Source organism: Cynocephalus volans, chromosome 14, assembly GCF_027409185.1.
Source record: "Cynocephalus volans isolate mCynVol1 chromosome 14, mCynVol1.pri, whole genome shotgun sequence".
In the NCBI taxonomy this organism is placed as follows: domain Eukaryota; kingdom Metazoa; phylum Chordata; class Mammalia; order Dermoptera; family Cynocephalidae; genus Cynocephalus; species Cynocephalus volans.
The window spans coordinates 23,575,631-23,599,129 of NC_084473.1; the positions used below are offsets into that span (position 1 = coordinate 23,575,631).

Genomic DNA, 23,499 nt, shown 5'->3' on the forward strand with positions numbered 1-23,499 from the left:
CTGACTGGATTAAAAAGGAGGACCCAACTACATGCTGCCTTCAAGAGACCCACCTCACCCATAAAGACTCACATAGAGTAAGAGTGAAAGGATGGTAAAAGATTTACCATGCAAACAGAAATGAAAAACAAGCTGGAGTAGCTATTCTTATATCTGATAAAATAGACTTTAAACTAAAAACCATAAAAAGAGATTATGAGGGCCACTAGATAATGATAAAAGGATTGATCCATCAAGAAGACATAACAATCATAAATATATACACACCTAATGTTGGAGCAGCCAGACTTATAAAGCCAACTCTATTAGACCTAAAGAAGGAAAAAGACACTAATACCATAATAGCAGGGGACCTGAACACCCAACTATCAATATTGGACAGATCATCTAGGCAAAGAATCATCAGAGAAACACAAGATCTAAACAACATACTAGACCAATTGGACTTGGCAGATATCTACAGAACATTCCATCCAACAACCTCAGAATATTCATTCTTCTCATCAGCACATGGATCATTCTCCAGGATAGATCACATATTAGGTCACAAATCAAGTCTCAACAAATTCAAAAAAATTGGAATTATCCCATGTATTTTTTCAGACCACAATGGATTAAAATTAGAAATCAATAACAAATGAAATTCTGGAAACTATACAAACACATGGAAAGGAAACAGCATTCTACTTAATGACACATGGGTCCAAGAAGAAATCAAACAGGAAATCAAAAAATTTATTGAAACTAATGAAAATAATGATACATCATACCAAAACCTGTGGGATACTGCTAAAGCAGTACTAAGGGGGAAATTTATCGCATTAAATGCTTACTTCAGAAGAATGGAAAGATGGCAAGTGAACAACCTAACACTTCACCTTAAAGAACTAGAAAAAAAAATAACAGTCCAAACCCAAAGTTAGTAGATGGAAAGAAATCATTAAGATCAGAGCAGAACTTAATGAAATTGAAACCCAAACAACAATACAAAAGATCAACAAATCAAAAAGTTGGTTTTTTGAAAAGATAAATAAAATTGACATACCATTAGCACGGCTAACTAAAAAAAGAAGGGAGAAGACCCAAATAAAAAAACTAGAAATGAAAAAGGTGATATTACAACAGATAAATCTAAAATACAAGGAATCATTTAAGAGTACTATAAACAACTATATGCCAACAAATTTGAAAACCTGAGGAAATGGATAAATTTCTGGACACACACAAGCTACCAAAACTGAGCCAGGAAGATGTACAAAATCTGAACAGACCAATAACAATAAAGGAGATTGATGCTGTTATCAGAAGACTCCCAACAAAGAAAAGCTCAGGACCAGATAGATTCACAGCAGAATTTTACCAAACATTCAAAGAGGAATTGACACCAATTCTTTACAAACTATTCCAAGAGATTGAAACAGAGGCAAATCTCCTCATTCTATGAAGCAAACATCACCCTGATACCAAAACCACGTAAAGATACAACTAAAAAAGAAAACTACAGGCCGATATCCTTGATGAATATAGATGCAAAAATCCTCACTAAAATACTAGCAAACAATACAGCAACACATACGTAAAATTATTCACCACGATCAAGTGGGATTAATCCCAGGGATGCAAGTTTGGTTCAACATACGCAAATCAATAAATGTGATATACCATATTAATAAAATCAAACACAAGGACCATATGATCATCTCTATAGATGATGAAAAAGCATTTGATAAAATTCAACACTCATTCATGACAAAGACCTTCTATAAGTTAGGTATAGACAGAATGTATCTCAACATAATTAAAGCCATATATGATAAACCCACTGCCATTATAATCCTGAATGGGGAAAAACTGAAAGCTTTTCCTTTAAGAACAGGAACTAGACAAGGATGCCCACTCTCACCACTCCTATTCAACATAGCGTTGGAAGTACTAGCCAGAGCAATCACAGAAGAGAAGGAAATAAAGGGCATCCAGATTGGAAAAGATGAAGTAAAACCGTCCCTGTTTTTACATGACATGATCCTATATATCGAACAGCCTAAGCCTCTACAAAAAAACTCTTGGAGTTGATAAATGATTTCAGCAAAGTAGCAGGATACAAAATCAACACACAAAAATCAGTAGCATTTCTATTTTCCAATAGTGAGCATGCAGAAAGGGAAATCAAGAAAGCCTGCCCATTTACAATAGCCACCAAAAAATTAAAATACTTATGAATTGAGTTAACCAAGGAAGTGAAAAATCTCTATAATGAGAACTACAAACCACTGCTGAGAGAAATTAGAGAGGATACAAGAAGATGGAAAGATATTCCATGCTCTTGGATTGGAAGAATCAACATAGTGAAAATGTCCATACTACCCAAAGTGATATACAAATTCAATGCAATCCCCATCAAAATTCCAAAGACATTTTTCGCAGAACTGGAAAGAACTATCCAGACATTTATATGGAATAATAAAAAGACCACGCATAGCCAAAGCAATGCTGAGCAAAAAAAATAAAGCTGGAGGCATAACACTACCTGATTTTAAACTATACTACAAAGCTATAATAACCAAAACAGCATGGTACTGGCATAAAAACAGACACACTGATCCATGGAATAGAATAGAGAATCCAGAAATCAACCCACACACCTACCTCCATCTGATCTTTGACAAAGGCACCAAGCCTATACACTGGGGAAGAGACTGCCTCTTCAGCAAATGGTGCTGGGAGAACTGGATATCAATATGCAGAAGAATGAAACTAGACCCATACCTCTCACCATATACTAAAATCAACTCAAAATGGATTAAAGAATTAAATATACACCCTGAAACAATAAAACTTCTTAAAGAAAACATAAGAGAAACACTTCAGGAAGTAGAACTGGACACAGACTTCATGAATATGACCCCAAAAGAACGGGCAACCAAAGGGAAAAAAACAAATGGGATTATATCAAACTAAAAAGCTTCTGCACAGCAAAAGAAACAATTAACAGAGTCAAAAGACAACCAACAGAGTGGGTGAAAATATTTGCAAAATATACATCTGACAAAGGATTAATATCCATAACATACAAGGAACTGAAACAACTTTACAAGAAAAAGACAAGCAACCCAATTAAAAAATGGGCAAAAGAGCTAAATAGGCATTTCTCAAAGGAAGATATACAAATGGCCGACAGACATATGAAAAAATGCTCTACATCACTCAGCATTCAGGAAATGCAAATCAAAACCACACTGAGATACCATCTCACCCCAGTTAGGATGGCTAATATCCAAAAGACTGTGAATGATAAATGCTGGCGAGGTTGCGGAGAAAAAGGAACTCTCATAACATTGTTGGTGGGACTGCAAAATAGTGCAGCCTCTATGGAAAATGGTATGGAGGTTCCTAAAACAATTGCAGATAGATCTACCATATGACCCAGCTATCCCACTGTTGGGAATATACCCAGAGGAATGGAAATCATCAAGTCGTAGGTATACCTGTTCCCCAGTGTTCATCGCAGCACTCTTTACAATAGCCAAGAGTTGGAATCAGCCGAAATGTCCATCCTCAGATGAGTGGATACGGAAAATGTGGTATATCTACAGATGGAATACTACTCTGCTATAAAAAGGAATGAAATACTGCCATTTGCAACGACATGGATGGACCTAGAGAGAATTATATTAAGTGAAACGAGTCAGGCACAGAAAGAGAAATATCACATGTTCTCACTTATTTTGGGGAGCTAAAAATAAATAAATAAATACACAAAAAAACCAGGGTGAGAGGGAAAAAGACATAACAATTACAATTCCTTGAAGTTGATACAAGCAAACAGAAAGCACATTGTTGGGAGCGAGGGGGGAGAGGGAGGGGGGAGAGAGGTTTCAGTAATTTGCCACAATAATCAACCACATTGTATATTGACAAAATAAAATAAAATTTGGAAAAACAAAACAAAGACTGTGATTTGAAAGCAATGTGATTTCAAAGAATTCACATAATCTTAAGTATTAAAAAAGACTTTTAGAAACCCAGTAGCCTTCATATTGTACTTTTTGGAGTTCTAGAAGTTTCAAGGAGGTACAACAAAGATCAGGTTGAGAAGAGGAATGGAGGGTATGGAGGAGATACCAACTTCAAGGTGAACAGCTCTTTTTTTGTGTTTTACGATTCAAGCTTCTCCATAAGATTTTACCTGATGATTTCCTAAAAAACAGTTAAACAACGACATACTGAATTCCATCCCCTTCATTTTAGAAATAACAGAAGCCTAAGAGATTAAGTAACTTGCCAAGATCACACAATTTAAGGAACAAAGTAAGCCATGCTACTGATTTTGCATTTCACTGTGCAAGTCATGGTTAGCCAGTATTTAATACACAGTATATGTTCTAGTTAGAGACTAGATTTGGTAGTTATCAGGGATTGGGAATAGTCGTAAACTCAATAAATGACATTACCCATGGAAAGCATGGATGAGAAACAATAGAAGAATGTGGTCTTTTAAGGGCAGAAGCAGAGAATTCTGACAAGCAGTATAGGAAATTGAACTGGATTTGACAGTTTTGAGATAAAGACACCAATTATGAAGTGACTGCCATAAACCAAGAGGTGAGAACTTGAACTTAAGCAATGGAGAAGAGGCATTTCAGAGGTAAAATGAACAGGATTTTCTGATCAGCCAAATGTGCAAGATGAAAGAAGAGCACCACAAATGAGGTTTCTATCTTGGGTGACTATAGAACATAATATTAACCAAGACAAAAGCTCTAAGAAAGTAGGGATTTGGATGTAAGATTTGGGGGGTGTTCAATTTTGAGCAAAACTAATCTGACATACCTACAAAGACATCCAGATGGAGACCACCAACAGATAGCAAGAACTACGCTCAAGCTAGAGACCCAGATTTAGTAGCCATCAGGGATTGGGAACATCTATAACCATATCAGTAATTGTCATTTTCCATGGAGAAAACACATAACAAGAGAGAATAGTCAGAGGGTGAAAAACAGGAGAAATCAGGATATAGAGTTAAGAAAAGAGTTTCAAGGAGAAGATGATTATCATTGCCAAATGTCACAGAAGTCAAGATCAGCCATTAGTTTTGGCAATCTGTCATGAGTGCAGTTCCAGCATAGTGATTGCTGTATAAGTCACATTGAAGTGAATTAGGCAATAAATGGGAGGTGAAGTATAGGTGACTCAAGATGTATGTTGTTAAAGAAAGGGGAGGAAGGTGGGAGGAAAGGTAAGAAGCTTTAAGAAAGGGAGGCAGGGTTATTATAAGGCTTTATTTTTTAGGTGGAAGAACAAAACTACAGTATTTTTAGAGAAAAAACAAAGACAACTTCCAAAAAGGAGAGGGAAGGGAGGTTACCTAATGTAAGTTAGGGTCCAGAGAAAGAGTAAGTAGACAGCACCAGACCATAAAGTTAGAACCTGGGACACACATTTCTGGCTCTGAGAATAAAGTTCAGGAAAGACAGTAAGGATAAACGAAGGCATACATAAAATTTGGAAGCAGAAGAAAAAGGAGTTGAGAAAGTACAGCTTTTTTTCTGCAACACTTCTTTCTCTCTCTTCTTAAAGCTCAGACAACAGTCCAAAGGGCAGAGCTAAAAACAGACTCTTTGATCTCCTAGGCCTCTACATACCTAAGCACACATTTCTCTCCTCTTCAAGCCAAGAAAGAGTTCACATGTAAATCAGTTCCCATGAATCAACCAGACATATACACATTTCGGCTTGCATTCAAATTAGCTTAGGCTCTCCACATCAAAACATTTGTTAAATGAATGAACGTGGGGAAAAACATAGCAGGCAGAGGTAATAGTACATGCAAAAGCAGAGTGACTAGTGTGGTCTGGGAAAATAGATGATGTGTGAAGGGCTAATAACTATGCATACAATCATAACAATAGATGTAAAAATAAATACTACATTAACTCCTAGCTGATACTAATATAAATTCGCACAATTACCTTAAAACCAACCTTAAAAATTAAACATTGAAAAATATATAGAATAGAAAGCATAAGTCCATTACCAAGATAACAATCATTAACAGTTTCAAATATATTTTTCCAGATATTTTCCTATTTATATACCAGCAAATACTATTTTACAAAAAAAAAAAAAATCATACTTCATTTTTCTGCAGCCTGGCTTTTTCATATTACCAATTTTTCACCAACACAAACAATGCTACAATAAATATTCTTCATATACAAGGGTACTTCAAAAAGTTCACGAAAAATAGAATTAAAACACAAATCTTTCCATGAACTTTTGGAAGTAACTTTGTATGTATGTAAGCATAGGTCTATGTACAGATATGTGTTTCCAAAGATAAATTCTAGAAGTGGCAGTAGAAGGCTAAAGGGTAAGAACATTGTAATTTTAATAGACATTACCAAACAGCCTAAATCAGACTTCGTCTAGAAAGTCTCTCAATATAGACTGATAGCATAATACCAATAATATAGGACTTAAACACAACCCTCTAACTCTAACTTAATTCGGAAAGACATTTTAGAGTAACTATCCCAGTAATCCACTGCATTTCCTCTAAGCAATTCTCCACAAACATTATTTTCCTTAATGAAGCTTTCCTCTCCCAACAAATGTAACAAAAATCTCAAACATGCAATTTATTGAGCAGACAGTACAGACAAAAGAGGGGTGGACCTGAAGACCCACTCCTGACACTACCAGTTAACAGTCTGGTATTTATCTTTCCAAATCTCTTTCATGTATATGTAAACAAACAAGTTATTTTAAAAACAAAGTAAAATTATATTATGCATACTATTCTGTTACTTACTTTTCATTCCACCTATTATGAACATCCATCCATAGCTATATATAATAAATCAGTCACAACCTTTTAAATAAATGTGTAGCATTTTATTATATACCATAATTTGTTTAAGCTACCCCCGTTCATGGACATTAAGATTGCTTTTTGCTTAGGAAACCATGCTACTTTGAACATCCTCATACATATACTGAGTATTTAGATAGAATAATACTTCTAGAAGTAGACTTAATGGGTACCAAATTGCTTTCTAAAGATTTGGTACCATTTTACATGCCAACTGGTATGTAAGCACATTTGTTTCTGCATAATCTTGCCAATATTTGGTAAACAATTACTTTATATTTTGCCAACTGAGGCCAAAAACAATTTTTTAAAAAAAATTTTCACTTCTTTGATCATTAGTGAACAGGTCATCTTTCATATATTTATCATGCATATTTCTCCTATTAATCACCTATTCATTTCTTTTGCCCATTTTCTATAGCAGTACTGTTCAATGAAAACATAATGCAAGCCACACATGTAATTTTAAATTTTCTAGTAGCCACATTTTGAAAAGTAAAAAGAAACAGGTGAAATTCATGTTACTAATATATTTTATTTAAGGTCAAGAGTTTGGATCCCCAAACCAGCCAGCTGCCAAAAATAATAATAATTATTATTATGTATATATATAACTCATATCTAAATATCATCATTTCAACATGTGATTGTTCCTTTTTTTGTACTAAGTCTTCAAACTCCAGTGTGTATTATACACTTAGAGTACTTCACAATGCAGACTAGCTACATTTCAAGTGTTCATTGGCCACATGTTGCTAGTGGCTACTGTAGTGGATCTTTTGTGGTTCTACAGGATCTTTTTCTTACATATCTGTGGGAGCTCATATATTTCTTCCATTTCAGCCTTTTCCCCCCATAAATATTCTTTTATTATAAAAATAATTCTGATGCAAAAGCATTAAATAACACAAAAGTATAAAGAACAAAACATGAAAATTACTCTTTACTATCCCACTCCCAGTACCATCCCCAAAGACAACCATATTAGCCATTAGGAGTATTCTTACAGTGTATTTTTACATATTGTATAAATGTAGAAATACGCACATATCATTTTGTTTCACCTATTCTGTGACATTTTACATTGTCTTATGCCTCTTAGACAATGCCCATCAGAAATACCATATTCTTTTAAATTCTACATACTATTCAGTAGGATGGTTAGATCATAATTTATTTTTTAGTATGCATGTAATACATTTATATTAACTTACAAAAACTTAAAATATACAAATAAAGCAAAAATTTCTTTGACCACCATTCCCCACCACAGTCTCTTAAAATACCCTGTTATTAACAACTTGACCTGTATCCTTCCACAGATCTTTTTCTATGCATGACAATAATAGATATTATATTGATAAACAGTAAGCTTTTATCTGTAACATATCTTGTAAATGCTTGTTATCCAATTTGTTGCCTTTCAATTTTAGGGAATCTTTTATTATACCAACTTCCTTATTTTCACATACCAAAATCTGTCAAACTTTCGTTTATAGGTACTGAGTATCCTGTCATACTAAGAAAGGTCTATCTCATATCAGGTCTCATACCAGAAAATCGTCCTATATTTTATTCTAATACTTACATGACTTAGGATTTTTTAAAATTTATATATTTGATCTGTCTGGGTTTTTACTTTGGAGTAGAGAAACAGATATGGGTCCCAATTGTTTCCTCCACTCTTCCATCACCACCACCATTACCACCACGTGCAGTGTCTAGCAGTGTCTACCCTCCTCAACACTCTGACGCCTAAGACTGCATCCCAGCCCATTAAGAAGGAAAGGCAGAAGGGCAGAGTACAACATGGAAAGGAGGGAGAAGGAGTAAATGTGGAAAGGAGAAACCTGACAAATGCTACTTTAGCCAAATGATCAAGGTCAACATCCGTAGTCATAAAGCATGTAGACAGTAGGTACCTTTGATATTACGTGATTAAAAGGCCATTTACATCGGTGATCTTCCTCTTAAAAACCCGTTAGTCCAGTCATGACAAAACATTAAACAAATTCTAGGAGGAGAGCATCGTACAATATACCTGAGTACTCCTCAAAACTGTCAAAGTCATCAAAAAAAAGGAAAGTCTGAGGAACTGCCATAACCAAGAGGAGCCAAGTAACCATAACAATTAAATGTAATGTGGTATCCTGGATGGGGTCTCGGAAGAGAAAAGTGACATTAAGTAGAAACTAAGGAAAATGGAATAAAGCATGGGCTTTAGCTAATAATAATGTATCAATATTGGCTCATTACCTAAAACAAATACACCATACTAATGTAAGATGTTATTAATAGGAGAAACTATGTGTGGGGTGGGTAGAGGGGTACATAGAATGTTGTACTATCTGCTCAATTTTTCTGCAAATTTAAAACTGTTTTAAAAGTCTATCAATTAAAAAAGCAAATACCTCAAAAATAGAAGGTTAAAGCACAGTAAAAGTAAAACATGTCCCTCTAACTTTGGCAAGATTCATCCAAAACAAAATACCCACTTGACTCATTTGTAGGGATTTATCTTAAGAAGATAATCCAAAGAAGGAAAATAGATTGCAAAAATGCATAGTACAGGGCTGGCCCATGGCTTACTCGGCAGAGTGTGGTGCTGATAACACCAAGTCAAGGGTTAAGATCCCCTTACCGGTCATCTTTAAAAAAAAAAAAAAAAACATAGTACAGTGTTATCAATACTAGAAAATACACAAATAAGTTAATTTATCCAAAAATTGAGAAAGGGGCAAGAAAATAAAGTTATATTCATTCAGGATATATATACCTGTTACAAATAATAATTTCAAAGCTATGGTAGATAGGAAATGTTTATGATATAATGTAATTTTTTTTAAATCTACAAAATTGTAAAATATTAACGTAAATATTCAAAATTATATATGCACATATCAGGGATTAGAAGAAAACTTCTTGAGGGGAAGGACCTGATCTTTGTGATTCCAGCACCTAATAGTGTTTGGCAGAATAAATGTTCAATATGTTCGCTGAATAACAATATCCATCATAGTTCTATTTATAATAGCAAAAAAAGAAAACAACCTCAACATATGAAAACAGGACTGTAGTTAATAAATCATTATCTAATAAATAAAATGATTTTAGTGTATTACAAATGATATTAAATAACAAGTTTGTTTTACCTAAAGCATTTAACTGAAATTACCAGTCTCATCTCAAATCCAGCTATGCTACATCCAGTGCTAAACACTGCAGAGAAAAAAAGTACACTCCTACACAGACACCCTACTGCAGAGGCCTAAAGGGTCTGGCATTCAAGCTGATGCCACACCACAGCACAGCCTGCATGTGAACAGCTTCCACCTGTGATTGGTAGTTTTAAAAAATCTCAACCAAAACACTAACAGAACAAAAGAGTAAAGGAAAGAAAATCAAACTACAGCTGTAGCCACTGAACAAAAAAGCATTCACCCATTTTCCTATTCTATCGAGCCAATTTGAAGTTTAAAAAAAAATTACCAATACACTTCAATTACAACAAAAAAAGCACACTATCACCGCAGAAAAAAGTGTTCTTGAATATAATATCCTCATCATCCAAGAAAGTGAATATAAAATAAGTGTGAAATGAGGATTTTCTAAAGCAAACTCCAAGTTCTAACAGGAAGAAAAATTACCAGAAAAAAAATAAAACAGAAATATTCTAACATGTGATTAGTTCCTCTAAAACGAATAGTGTATCCAGAAAATATCTATCACTGAACAGCAATGCCTAACCAAAGCAAAACTTCGCTTCCACCGAATACTTAAAACCGCTAATTTACAAATTCTCTTTATCAACCTGAATTCTTTAATTTGGGGGGTTACAGACTTCTTTTTTAAAAAAGCTGATAAAACCTATGGTTGCTCCCCCTGGAAAAACAAATGCACAAAATTTGGCACATGATTCCAAAGGTTTCATACCTCCAAAGCCAATTGACTTTCAGAGGATTCATGTATTCCATAGTTAAAACCCTTAATTATAACATACACAAATTCCCATGTTAAAAACAATTATAAGATATTAAAGTGGGAAAGATCCTTCCAATTATGTAATCCATTCATTTGCAAACTATTCTAACTATGGCCCACCCAAGTGGGACAAGAGATCCAACCTACCCACCTGCTCCCATTTTCCAGCAGAAAAATAACTCTATGATGAATTATAGCAATGCAACAATTACATAAGAGCAAAATGGTCAACAAAAATTTTAAACGTAACATTAATTCTACAATTACATTAATCAAAGAGCAGCAACACTTGGAACCACATCCAACTCAAGACAACACCAATGATGCAGTGAAAATAGTATCTATCTGAGTGTGGGCAGGCATAATAGGAATTTTTCAATGCTGTGAAAGCACTGTGTTGCTGATAGATTTCTTAGAAGGAAACTAAATTAGAAACCTCAGTAGGCTCTAGAAATTGGCTAATTTTAGTTCATAAACACTAAATTTCTGTAATGTTTAATAACTCAGATAATTAGTAAGTAGCCCATACTAGTACATAAATATCAAAGACTATGGGAAGGAAATAACAATAACCCCTTAGTATTTTATTGGTCCATCATCCATCAGGAAAAGCCTCATGACTTTGTATGTATCTTGGACCACACTGGAGATACAGCAATCTAATACTTTTCAACAATTTTTCCACTTTGATCCTGATTCTGCTTACCAAGAGAGATTGGTATAAATCTAATCTCCTAAATTGGAACACACAATTGCTGGTAGAAATATAAAATGGTTCAACTGCTTTGGAAAACAATTTGGAAGTTCCCCAAAATGTTATATATAGGTTACCATATAACTCAGCAGCTCCCCTTTAAGTAGGAGCCCAAGACAAATGAAAACAAACATATGTCCACTCAAAATCCTATACACTAATGCTCAGAACAGCATTATTCACAATAGCCAAAAAGTAGAAGTAACCCACATGCCCATCAACTGATGAACAGATAAAATATGGCATATCCATACAAGAGAATATTATTTGGCCAAAAAAAGGAATGAAGCACTCATACATGCTACAACATGGATGAATCTTGAAAACATTATGGTAAAAGAAGCCAGTCACAAAAGACCACATATTGTATAATTCCATTTATACGAAATGTCCAGAATAGGTAAAGCCATAGAGTAGATTAGTGACTGCCTAGAGCTAGGGCTGCTGGGGGAAATGGAGTGTGACTGCTACTGGGTATAGGGTTTTTTTTTAAGGATGTTGAAAATGTTCTAAAATTAGATAGTGATAGTGACTGCACAACCGTGTGAATATACTAAAAACCAGTGAATTATAAAATTTAAAAGGGTGAATTTTATGGTATATGAACTATATCTCAAAAAAGCTGTTATTTTTTAAAAACTTAATATCCTTTGCACAATATACAAGGTGTTTTAGGGTCTATTTTCTGCCTTCCTTTCCACAGTTGAAATACTTTCCCCTCTTTAACTCCACTCTATCTTATTCCCATGCCCCCTCTTTCTGCACTTGTAGAACTACCTACATTCTCAGTGACACTTCTGCTTGTGAAAGATTTCTTTGCCACATTCCCATTTCTTGTATTTATATCATTAAACTACATACCACCTATTATTGTAACTTCTATTTTCATGCCTGCCCCACCTCTATTAGACTGTGAGCTCTGTGAATGTCTCTTTATCTTCATATACCTAGTGTCCAGCAGTCAGCCACAAGGTAGTCACTAAAATATGACTATGTGTGATTAGCATTTTTTCGATTGCACTGAGGACAAGCAGGCTGATAGATTGGAACGTGAACTCTGAAAAGAGATCAACCAACTTGAGTTTGAATCCCAGTGTAATTAATCCCTTGCTTTGCGGACTTATGCATGACATAGCTTCAATTTCCTATCTTACAAATGTGAATAACTGTACCTAAATGCCAGGTTTTTTTTTTTTTTTTTTTTTTTTTTTTGTCGTTTTTTCGTGACCGGCACTCAGCCAGTGAGTGCACCGGTCATTCCTATATAGGATCCGAACCCGCAGCGGGAGCGTCGCCGCGCTCCCAGCGCAGCACTCTACCGAGTGCGCCACGGGCTCGGCCCTAAATGCCAGGTTATTTTAAGGTTTAGATATCACATCTGTAAAAACATCTGGCACATAGGAGGTATTCATAAATGACAGTTACTACAACCATTATCTCAACATTTTTTTTTCAACTATAATCAGTAATCAACTTGATTTCATGGAAACAAATTACAGTTGTATCAATTATTAATAAAAAGGGCATGTTTTTCTCGCTTTAATCAATAGTTGAAAAAAATATTATTATTATTTCTATCCAGAGGCTTAGGGCCTCAAATACACAAAGCATGTTGAGACTTACAAGCTTCTGAGACAACTTCTCTACACAAACTTAATTCTAGTTCTGCAACTTAGCATCTTTAGTTTAAGATGTCTAAGTTTGGATTTTTATACATGTTAAGTTTAGAATCAACCAGGAGGGCATAAAAGAACAGGTATGGTAAACTAATACTGAAGTAGTTAGTCCTCAAATTATATTCAAGATTTAAATTAAACCAATTTTAGAAGAATTAGTCAACAACTCTGAACAAGACAATTCACCTATAAAAAGGGGGGAAAACACCTAAGAATAGCTTGTGAGTCAGCCTGGACTGCTGGAGGGGGAAAGGGGAGTAACTGACTATTCAGCCTATTCTCATCTGTCTCACATCAAGATTAAAAATTAAAGCAAAACTATTTACTTGACTTGAATAAAAAGTACAGGGGGAAGAAAACTCAGATAGATGCTTTACTTTCAAGTAAAATATCACCTCTTTGAAAAAAGGATAACTTTCTAAGTTTTGAAGCCATACAAGAAAACACAAAGAATAAACAGATTCATTTAAAACTTCTTTGAACACAAAACTTCTTTGAAAACAAAATTAAAAGGTAAACAAATGGGGAAAAATCACAACACATATAAGCAGTTAAATTTTTAGCGTACAAAGAGCTATTATTAAAATAGATAATGGAAACACTAAGACCTCAAATAGACAATTTACCAAAGAAGAAATAAAACTGGCTAATAAATGTTAACATCACTAATAATTAAGAAAATGAAAATGAACTTCTGTTCTATTTCTGCTTATAAACTTACCATTAGAAACAAACAAACAAACAAAAAACTCCAACTCTGGCTAATACCCAGAGCTCGCAAGGGTGAAAGGAACTGGGATTTTGTAGATATAGCCCATGGAGTACAAATTAGTGTTACTCTTCAAAAGGAAATTTGAAAATGTATAGCAAGAGTCATACCAAAATTCATATCCTGTAACTTCAATATCAATAATTTCACTCTGGAAGTCTGTCATAAGAAAATAATAACAAATGTGGGAAATGCTTTATTTACAGAAACATTCATGGCAGCACTGGTAATTATAGAAAAAAAAATGGAAATAATATGAATGTCCAACAATGGTGGAATACACTGAGCCAAGTATTATGCTGCCACTTAAAACTTAGAATCAAATTCCTATGATATTATGAATTAAATTTCAATAAAGATATTTTTAAAAAATGAGTTCAGCTAGGCCAGGTAATAACATGAAAACTGCTTATGTTCTTATAATTTAAAATTCATGTTATAATATAAATGTGTATATTTATCATTATGAAAATAATAATAGCAGCCAGTAAATAACAATCATCAAATATTTACTAAGTGCCACACACTACACTACAAGTCTTTATATATTATCATGGCTATCATGTTATCATTAATATCATCATTATCAGGGCCATCCCAGAAGGGACCAAGGGCCAGAGTCACTCACCAACTGTGGGGTTGGCCCAAGATAAATCACACTTTAAAGGAGGGCTCACTAAACATTTTCATAGCCCCCCGGGAATGTTAAGAACAAGTCTTGAAACTGAATTTTAATTATTTCAGAAAAGAAGAAAGGTAAGTGCCTCTGGCCTGCCCCATTGCTAAATAAACTGCTATTCCCGTAATGGGAAATTTCCATGTCTGTTGTCTGTTTTCACTTAATTTTACTCTCTAGGCCTCTCCTTCTCTCCCTTCTTCCCCAGTGACCTTCAAAGTCCAGTTCCAATGTTACTTTTTCAGTGTTTCTCTACTTTATATACTTAGAAAGTTGACTTGCTTCTTGGCATCACCAATGTCACCATCAGCACCTTTAACTGAAATCAACAAATATTTACTGAGTCATCAGATGTGTAAGAGTAGGGAACGCAGAAGAATAAGACCAAAAATTAAAATTCCATACAAGTGTTGGAGGTATGAAGAAAAGATAGAAGATGGGCATCTAACTTTGCCTTAGGGAACTAGAAAGTTATCAGATGAGCAATCCCAGAGGAAATGACTCCTAAACTGAGTAATAAGGACTAAACAGTATGAGGTACTTTGAAAGGTTTGTGGAAAAACAGAATTAAAACATAATATGAACCTTTCCATGAACACTCTGAAGACCACTTGTATCCAATAGCAGGCTACGAGAAAAAAAGGGATTTTTAGGAATTGGGAACAGATATGGGCTGTTTGAGAATTAAAAAGACAATGTCAGAGGACTTTATAAATGGGGCCAGTAAGCACCTACCTCATGGGGATGTTGTAAAAATTAAATGAGTTAACAAAAGTAAAGCATTTAGAATACATGGGAGGTAATACATAAATGTTAGCTATTATCATTATCATTTTTAGAAATTCATAAACTAAGAAACAAACTTGGAAAAAAATTTATACCTATATGGCAAAGAGTTATTATTTTTACTATATAAAGAATTCTTAGAAATAAACAAGAAATGAACATGTCAATGAAATGAGAAGGAAGTAGAGACCAACATTTCTCAAAGAAGAAAAATGAAAAAAGTGTAATCTTATTAACACTCAGAGAAAAGAGGAATTAAAACAAGATAGTCTTTATTAAATTAAAAGCCAGTGTTTCCAAGGATATGGAGAAATAGAACTGGCTTCACTTGGTAGGAGTTCACTTTGGTACCAATGAATTTTTCTGGAAGACAACTTAGCAATATGTTTACGTAGGGTTTAGGAAGTATCCATACCTTTTGATCTACTAATTCTACTACTAGAAATTTATTCTAAGGAAATATTCATAGATGTGAACACATACACAGCTGTAAAGATGTTAACTGAGGCATAATTTAGAATAACAAAAAAATTACAGACTACCTTAATGTTAGAGAAACAATATATGATAATGATTATGAGCACAGGATCTAGAGTCAGACTAAATTCGTATCCTAGGTCTATCACCTACTAGCTACGTAATCTTGGGCAAAGTACTAAATCTGTCCTTGCTCAATTTTCTCAACTATAAAACAAATCAACAGAACAACTCTTAGAGGCTAAAAGACTAAATGAGTTAAAATATACAAAGTGTCTCAAAAACAACTAGGATATAGTAAATGCTCAATAAACACTAGACATTATTATTAACATTCAGTAGTAGCAGGGCAATATTATTTAGCCAATAATGTAGAACCATGTTTGATAAATGCTAGTAAGCTAAAAAGCAAGTTATATAGCAGAGTACATAATATAATTCCATTTTCTGCAAAGAAAAAGATCTGGAAGATTATTTCCAGGTAATATGATTATTAGTGACTATTGCGTTCTTCTTTAAATTTCCCCACAGCTTTCTAATTTTCTACAAGGAACATATATGACTCATCACAATAAAAACAGTACACATATTTTGATTATATTCTATTTAGTCGATAGAATTTAAAAACAAACACAATACAGCACTTTTAGAAAAAATTAAATTAAGGTGACTATTCTAAAACATCTGACAAATCTCTGCTCTAGGCTCATGTTATTCCTGGGAATTTGTTTTCTGGTTTAAATCGACCAGAAAATAGAAAATTTCAGAGATCTGCTGGGTGCAAACCAAATAATAATACTAAAATGGTAAACATTTATGTTAAATACAGTGACCTGAAATGCTAGTAAGTTTCTTACTTTACATTAAGGCTACCACTTACACATAAAATGTGCTCAGCAATCCTTTTCCAATCTTGAATTCCTTATTTATTTTGAAGAGGGCAAATTTTACTTCTCTCAATTATCCTCCCCTCCCCAACGCACGCGCGTGTACACACAACACACACACACACACACACACACACACACACACACACACACACACACTCTCTCTCTCTCTCTCTCTCTCTCTCTCTCTCTCTCACTCTTCCTACTCCCATTTCCTGCCTTACTTTTCTTCATTGCACTCAGCAAAGTTCAACTACTGGACATTTTATTGTCTCTCTCCCCCACAAGGACAGAGGTTTTGGGTATTTTGTTCACTGGTTATAGTTATATGATTAGGGCCTGGACCTGGACCAGTTCAAACTATAAGTACTTCACTGGAACTTCAGCAGAGGAAAAGCCTAAAATGCTTCTAGTAAAGAGAAGGCTTCTCTCCTCCTACCACTTTGGTTTTCAGGACTTTATAATAAACATGGTTATAGAAAGAATGCTACACATGCATTCCCAGTCTGCATCATGCTCAGCAAATTTCATTAATTTTTTGAAGTTTTCAATTACATTCCCTAAAAAAAATTACAAATTCACTAAAGAGTAAAGTCACCAAATGTTGCATAAGTTGTGAAATTTATTATCTTGACCTACATAATTTTTACATTTCATCATTCTTAAAGGTGCCACAAAGACATTTGAGATGGAAGACTAAGGAAGGAGGGGTGGTAGGGTGGTGAGTAGTGTCCAAATACACTAATGTGCTTAAGAAAAAACGAAATGAGAAAGCAAAGGTTATCAATGTCCTCCTAATGGCCAGTGTTGGTGCCTTGTCATTTTTGAACCTCTACACTTGAACGCTATTCTTTCCCAATACCAACCTCTCACTAGTCAAGTACTCTTCACACTGAAAACTAGAATTTAAGCATCTGGATTCAAGAACTTTGAAGTGATAATCCAAAGCAGTAGTTTCTTTTGCAGATATGGAACGTCTCTTTCCTTTGAGCTATGTAACCCCCCCCCCCAAATTAAGGGGACTACCAGGGCAGATTATTTGTTGGTAGATGGATCGATATGCAGGAGAATGAAACTAGATCCATACCTCTCACCGTATACTAAAATCAACTCAAAATGGATTAAGGATTTAAATATACACCCTGAGACAATAAAACTTCTTAAAGAAAACATAGGAGAAACACTTCAGGAAATAGGACTGGGCACAGACTTCATGAATACGACCCCAAAAGCACGGGCAACCAAAGGAAAAATAAACAAATGGGATTATATGAAACTAAAAAGCTTCTGCACAGCAAAAGAAACAATTAAAAGAATTAAAAGACAACCAACAGAGTGGGAGAAAATATTTGCAAAATATACATCTGACAAAGGATTAATATCCAGAATATATAAGGAACTCAAACAACTGTACAAGAAGAAAACAAGCAACCCAATTAAAAAATGGGCAAAAGAGCTAAGTAGGCATTTCTCTAAGGAAGATATCCAAATGGCCAACAGACATATGAAAAAATGCTCAACATCACTCAGCATCCGGGAAATGCAAATCAAAACCACATTGAGATACCATCTAACCCCAGTTAGAATGGCTAAAATCCAAAAGACTATGAACGATAAATGCTGGTGAGGCTGCGGAGAAAAAGGAACTCTCATCCATTGTTGGTGGGACTGCAAAATGGTGCAGCCTCTATGGAAAAGGGTATGGAGGTTCCTTAAACAATTGCAAATAGATCTACCATACGACCCAGCCATCCCACTGTTGGGAATATACCCAGAGGAATGGAAATCATCAAGTCGAAGGTATACCTGTTCCCCAATGTTCATCGCAGCACTCTTTACAATAGCCAAGAGTTGGAACCAGCCCAAATGCCCATCATCAGATGAGTGGATACGGAAAATGTGGTACATCTACACAATGGAATACTACTCAGCTATAAAAACGAATGAAATACTGCCATTTGCAACAACATGGATGGACCTTGAGAGAATTATATTAAGTGAAACAAGTCAGGCACAGAAAGAGAAATACCACATGTTCTCACTTATTGGAGGGAGCTAAAAATTAATATATAAATTCACACACACACATACCCACACACACACACAAACGGGGGGGGGGGAGAAGATATAACAACCACAATTATTTGAAGTTGATACAACAAGCAAACAGAAAGGACATTGTTGGGGGGGAGGGGGGGAGGGAGAAGGGAGGGAGGTTTTGGTGATGGGGAGCAATTAATCAGCTACAATGTATATCGACAAAATAAAATTAAAAAAAAAAAAAAATTTGTTGGTAGATGGGATGGTGGGTCAGTTCTTCTCTATTTTCCAGCCTTTTTATATGGATTATTTTGATGGTTTAATTTTGATTAATTTTGATTTAAAATTAAGAGCAAAAAAGCTAATTTCTTTTCCAAGTCACTGGATAAAACAAAGACACCCCCCCCCCCCCAAAAAAGGACTAAGCTTGGTTAGTTTGAAATTTCTCATTGAAGCAAGCTGGAATAAGAACAGGTAACATTTATTAGGCACTTATACTAAGCAGCAGTCACTGTGCTAAGCACTTTATATTACAATTAACAACACTATGAGATAGGTACTATTATTACCATTTTAGAGGTGAGGAAACAGAAGCTTGGATAATTAAAGTAACTTGCCCAAGGTCATACAGCTATTTGGTGCTGGAGCTGGAAGCAGGAGATCTAACTTGAGAGCCTATACTCTTATCCACTATAGTGTGATGAAAATAAATGAAACTTTTATTAAAACCACAAACAGTTTTTCTAAAATGAACATGCATTCACGAAGAAAATTATCTAAAAACATACAACAGTTGGTTAAATAAGTTAAATGTCTACCATCTGGTAACAGACCTCTAAATGTCTACCATATCATTACTGAATAGTTCCACAAGTAAATAACTAAATCACTGTGTCTTGATGTAGTTGTGAAATTATTTTTTAAATGAATGTCTCAAAATACTATACATTCTGCAAATGAAATATGCTGCCCTCTCAGAGTTGTGAAAATATGTCATTTCTTGATCTATTCACCATCCTATCACTTCCTCCCCCACTTCCTTCCTGCCTTCGTATAGTTTAAGATTAGCTCAGTTCCTCCTTCTCAAGAATACCTGTGTGCACACTTTACCCAAGAGATTTCTAACACCTGTTCTGTGATGTATAGCTATAGATGGTACAAAGTCAAAAAATGAACTCAAGTACAGCATTTCTGATGCATCTTCAACTTTAGATCTACTCATTTACAGAATTCTAAACAATCTTACTTTTCTATTTCACGCTTGGAACCCTGACTTTAACAATTAGCACACTTTCTTCAAAAATAGTTTTTCCACAAAATTTTCCACAAATAAATAAAGTATTAAAAAAACAAGAATACAAAAAAAGCAAATGCACTGTTAGGTGGTAATGTATCACATTTTTAGTAATGTAATTAGTTTATTCTGAATCATTTCTGGAACTTGTTAATATAAGTAAATATACTATATAAAAATGCTAGTTATATATCAATGGACTAATATGTACTTTCATGCGTTCATTCAACAAATATGTATTGAATGCCCATATAACTTTTTTCTTTTAAATTTTCTGAGCCAAGATGACTGTACCAGATAAGGCCATAGGCAATGAAGTTAAAAGTATCTTGATTTGAAATCTCGCTCTGGTACTCACTAGCTGAGACCTAGAATAGTCAGTTAAACTCAAGGTTAACATTTCACTTTATCTATTTGATGGAAGGACAATAAGTACTCCTATGGTCTTTGTGAGCTTTAAATGATTTTGTAAGACACTTAGCATAGGGCTTCACTTGTAGTAAATGCTCGATAAATGACAACCATGGTAGATAAATTTTAATACTGAAGATAGTTGAGGGAGATGGCCAATAAATGTTCTTGTCTTACCATAAAGATGGAAATTCGTGAAACTATATATTAAAGATACAGTAAAACTAAAAATCCTAAGATAATGTAAGAAATTTTTCACTTTTTAAAGAGAGATATACTAACTATATAGAGTAAAAAGACTAAAAAATAAAAATAGTAAAGAAAGAAAAAGACAAAGCCTTGAAAGCTGCTGATGGGTGTACATGATTATATTTTTGTGAAAATACAAAAATGTTTAAATTATAAATCCAATCCCCAGAACGTGCACATTTCCTCATATTCAGGAGAGATCAGGATTTTAGCTTTGAGAAGTGTCAAAATAACAACGGTACCCCCTTGCTCAGTGCAGGTCAAGTTTTCTCAAACCATTACACCTTTCATTACAAAGGTGAGAAAGGAAATAATTATTAATGCATTAAAGGGCAAAAAAAAATATGCAAGCTTTCAGCTGCTTATTAATATTACATCAAAGCAGCAACAATGCACTTTTTCCACGTTCTTCATAAACACGAAATGCTTCCACTTTACTTTTGAAATGACCAGGGAATCACAGGCGCAATCAAAAAAGCAAAAGGTGAGCACATCAGAGTTGCCACTACCTTTAAATTTTGAGAGACATCGTTATTAATTCGTGTAAAGGTTTCATGTGATGTTTCTAGGTTGCTTTTAGGTTTTATCACTGATTAGCAATATAGCAAACCAGCACAGGGAGAGAAGGAAATTAATTTCTTTGCGAGGCTTAAGAAGCTTAACCTACAGAGTCTATGCTACCCAAATTAAGCTGACTAACAACACAAAATTTCAAATCACACCTTGCCTACCTCTGGGTAAGCAAGTAAACATTAGTAAAACAAACTAGAAGTATGTAGAAAAGCAATCATTTTGTGCTAACCTTCATTCCTGAATATTTTTTGATAAAGTGGCTGTCTATCAAAAAATACTCCTAATTCACTATTAATACAAGTTTCTAGCGAAGCATACTTGCCATCAGCGACAAAGCAAAAGATTAATAAATCCAAACAGAGCGTCTTTCTACAGAATGCAAAGCCAGCTGCAGTTTCAGCCTCGGTTTACCCATTCACTACGCACATGCAAGCGTTCTCGTTGTTCTGTTTTGTTTTTTTTTAATAGGCAATAAACTTTACTCTGGCCTCAGAGATTACATCCCTTCGTGCTTCCTGTATACCCTGGAAGTCAATAACGCTGAAGCCAAATTTTAACATTTCCCAACTTTGGCTTAACGCGAGCCGAGGACGCCAAGCATCCGCCCACTGTCTTCTTGTGACTTGGGCTACTTTGACGCACCGCGATGCGGCTCACCTGACATTCCGCACCAGCCTCTGCCAAGAAGGAAAACCAACTCCGCGAAAATAAAACGGGTCCCCGAGGAAGCCTGCGGGTGGCCCTGGGGTTCCTTTGCCCGCATCCCGAAAGCGAGGGGGCCACGCCGCCCCCGGCTCTCGGCGGCGTCCGCCACCTGCCCCCAAAAGACCGCGGCCGGGGGTCCGGGCTCGACCGCAGGATACTGGCAGCCCAGCCCCGGCCCCCGTGGCGTCCGCCCTGGCCCCGCCGTGGGGGCAGGAACCGGGGCCGGAGGTTTCCGCCCGGCGCGGCCAAGCCCGCCAGGGGCCTAACTCGGGGGCCGCCTGGGCTCCCGAGGACCGGTCCCCGTCGTCCGGGGCGCGCAGCCGCCTCAGCCCGGGCCGCGGAGCTTCCGGGAGGAGAGCGCGGCGCGGCGGTGTCCGCACCTGCCCCGCGCCCAGCTGCAGCCCCGGCGCCCGGCTTCACCCACCTGGCGACCCCGCGCTCCTCAGCACCGGCAGCGCGGGCGCGGGCGGGCGCCGGGAGACCCCGCTCGGCTGCTGCAGCAGCCGCCGCCGGCCGGTTGGTCGTCAGGCCGCCGCCAGCGAACCTGTTGCGCAGCCTGTCACGGGCGCTCGGGGCCGCCGGCGCCGCCTCAGCCCCACAACATGGCGGCCGCGGCCTCCGCAGGAAGCCGGGGGGGCGGGGAGGGAGGCGACGGGCCGGGCAGCTGTCGGCCCGCCCGCTGCCGGGCACCGGCTCCCCACCCTCGGGGGCCCGAAATTGCCCGGGCGCGGCTCCTCGCCCCTGGAGCCCCGGCGGTGTGCGACCCCGCGGACCTGGTCAGAGCGCTCCTCTCTTCCCTTGGGGAGGCCCCGAAGCACCGGACCTGGCAGCTCTTCCTGGAGCTGCGACGACCCACCTGGCTCCTCCTCCCCGAGGTGACATGATGAGATTGGGTGGTGCGTTTCCTGCCACAGCAGACCCCGGAGTTTTGAAAAGGGCCCAGCGGTGCCCAGCACATCCCTGTTGAGCCTGGGGCTCTCTCTGGAACCTTCTCACTCACTGAAGGTTTCTTCACTGATGGGGGTGGGGGGACCGAGTTCCCTGGGAATTGGGGAGTGGGATATGGGAAGGAGGTCGTTCCCACCCTTGTTCATGGGTCTGTTACAGGCCTTTTGGACGCTTCTCAGGGACCTCTGAAGGAGTTAACTATACCCATGGGTCATCCATTTACCATTCCTCACCCTTCTCCATAACACACGGAAGGGGGCAACGAGGAGCGTCTTCTACCCCTATTCACACAATCCCCCGCCCCCCGTATTCTCTCACCCCAGACTCTCCTGCCCGTGGACCTGCAGAAGCTAAACATTCTACCCCACCCGATAGCCACCCCTCAGATGAAGCTCAAAC

General features: G+C 36.7%; 1 protein-coding gene across 8 annotated transcripts in view; it reads right to left on the bottom strand.

Moving 5' to 3' along the window:
• Positions 1-22,953, bottom strand: part of ITSN2 (intersectin 2) — a 151,455-nt gene extending 128,502 nt beyond the window's left edge. For 4 of the 8 annotated variants that reach the window (XR_010021705.1, XM_063079011.1, XM_063079009.1 and 1 more), the window contains exon 1: positions 22,577-22,870. The gene's annotated coding sequence lies outside the window, so the exon portion shown is untranslated. Of the gene's footprint in view, positions 1-22,576; positions 22,871-22,925 lie in introns of those variants that run through there. The other 4 variants (XM_063079016.1, XM_063079015.1, XM_063079010.1 and 1 more) reach the window with 3 other exon arrangements.
• Positions 22,954-23,499: the final 546 nt, after the last annotated feature.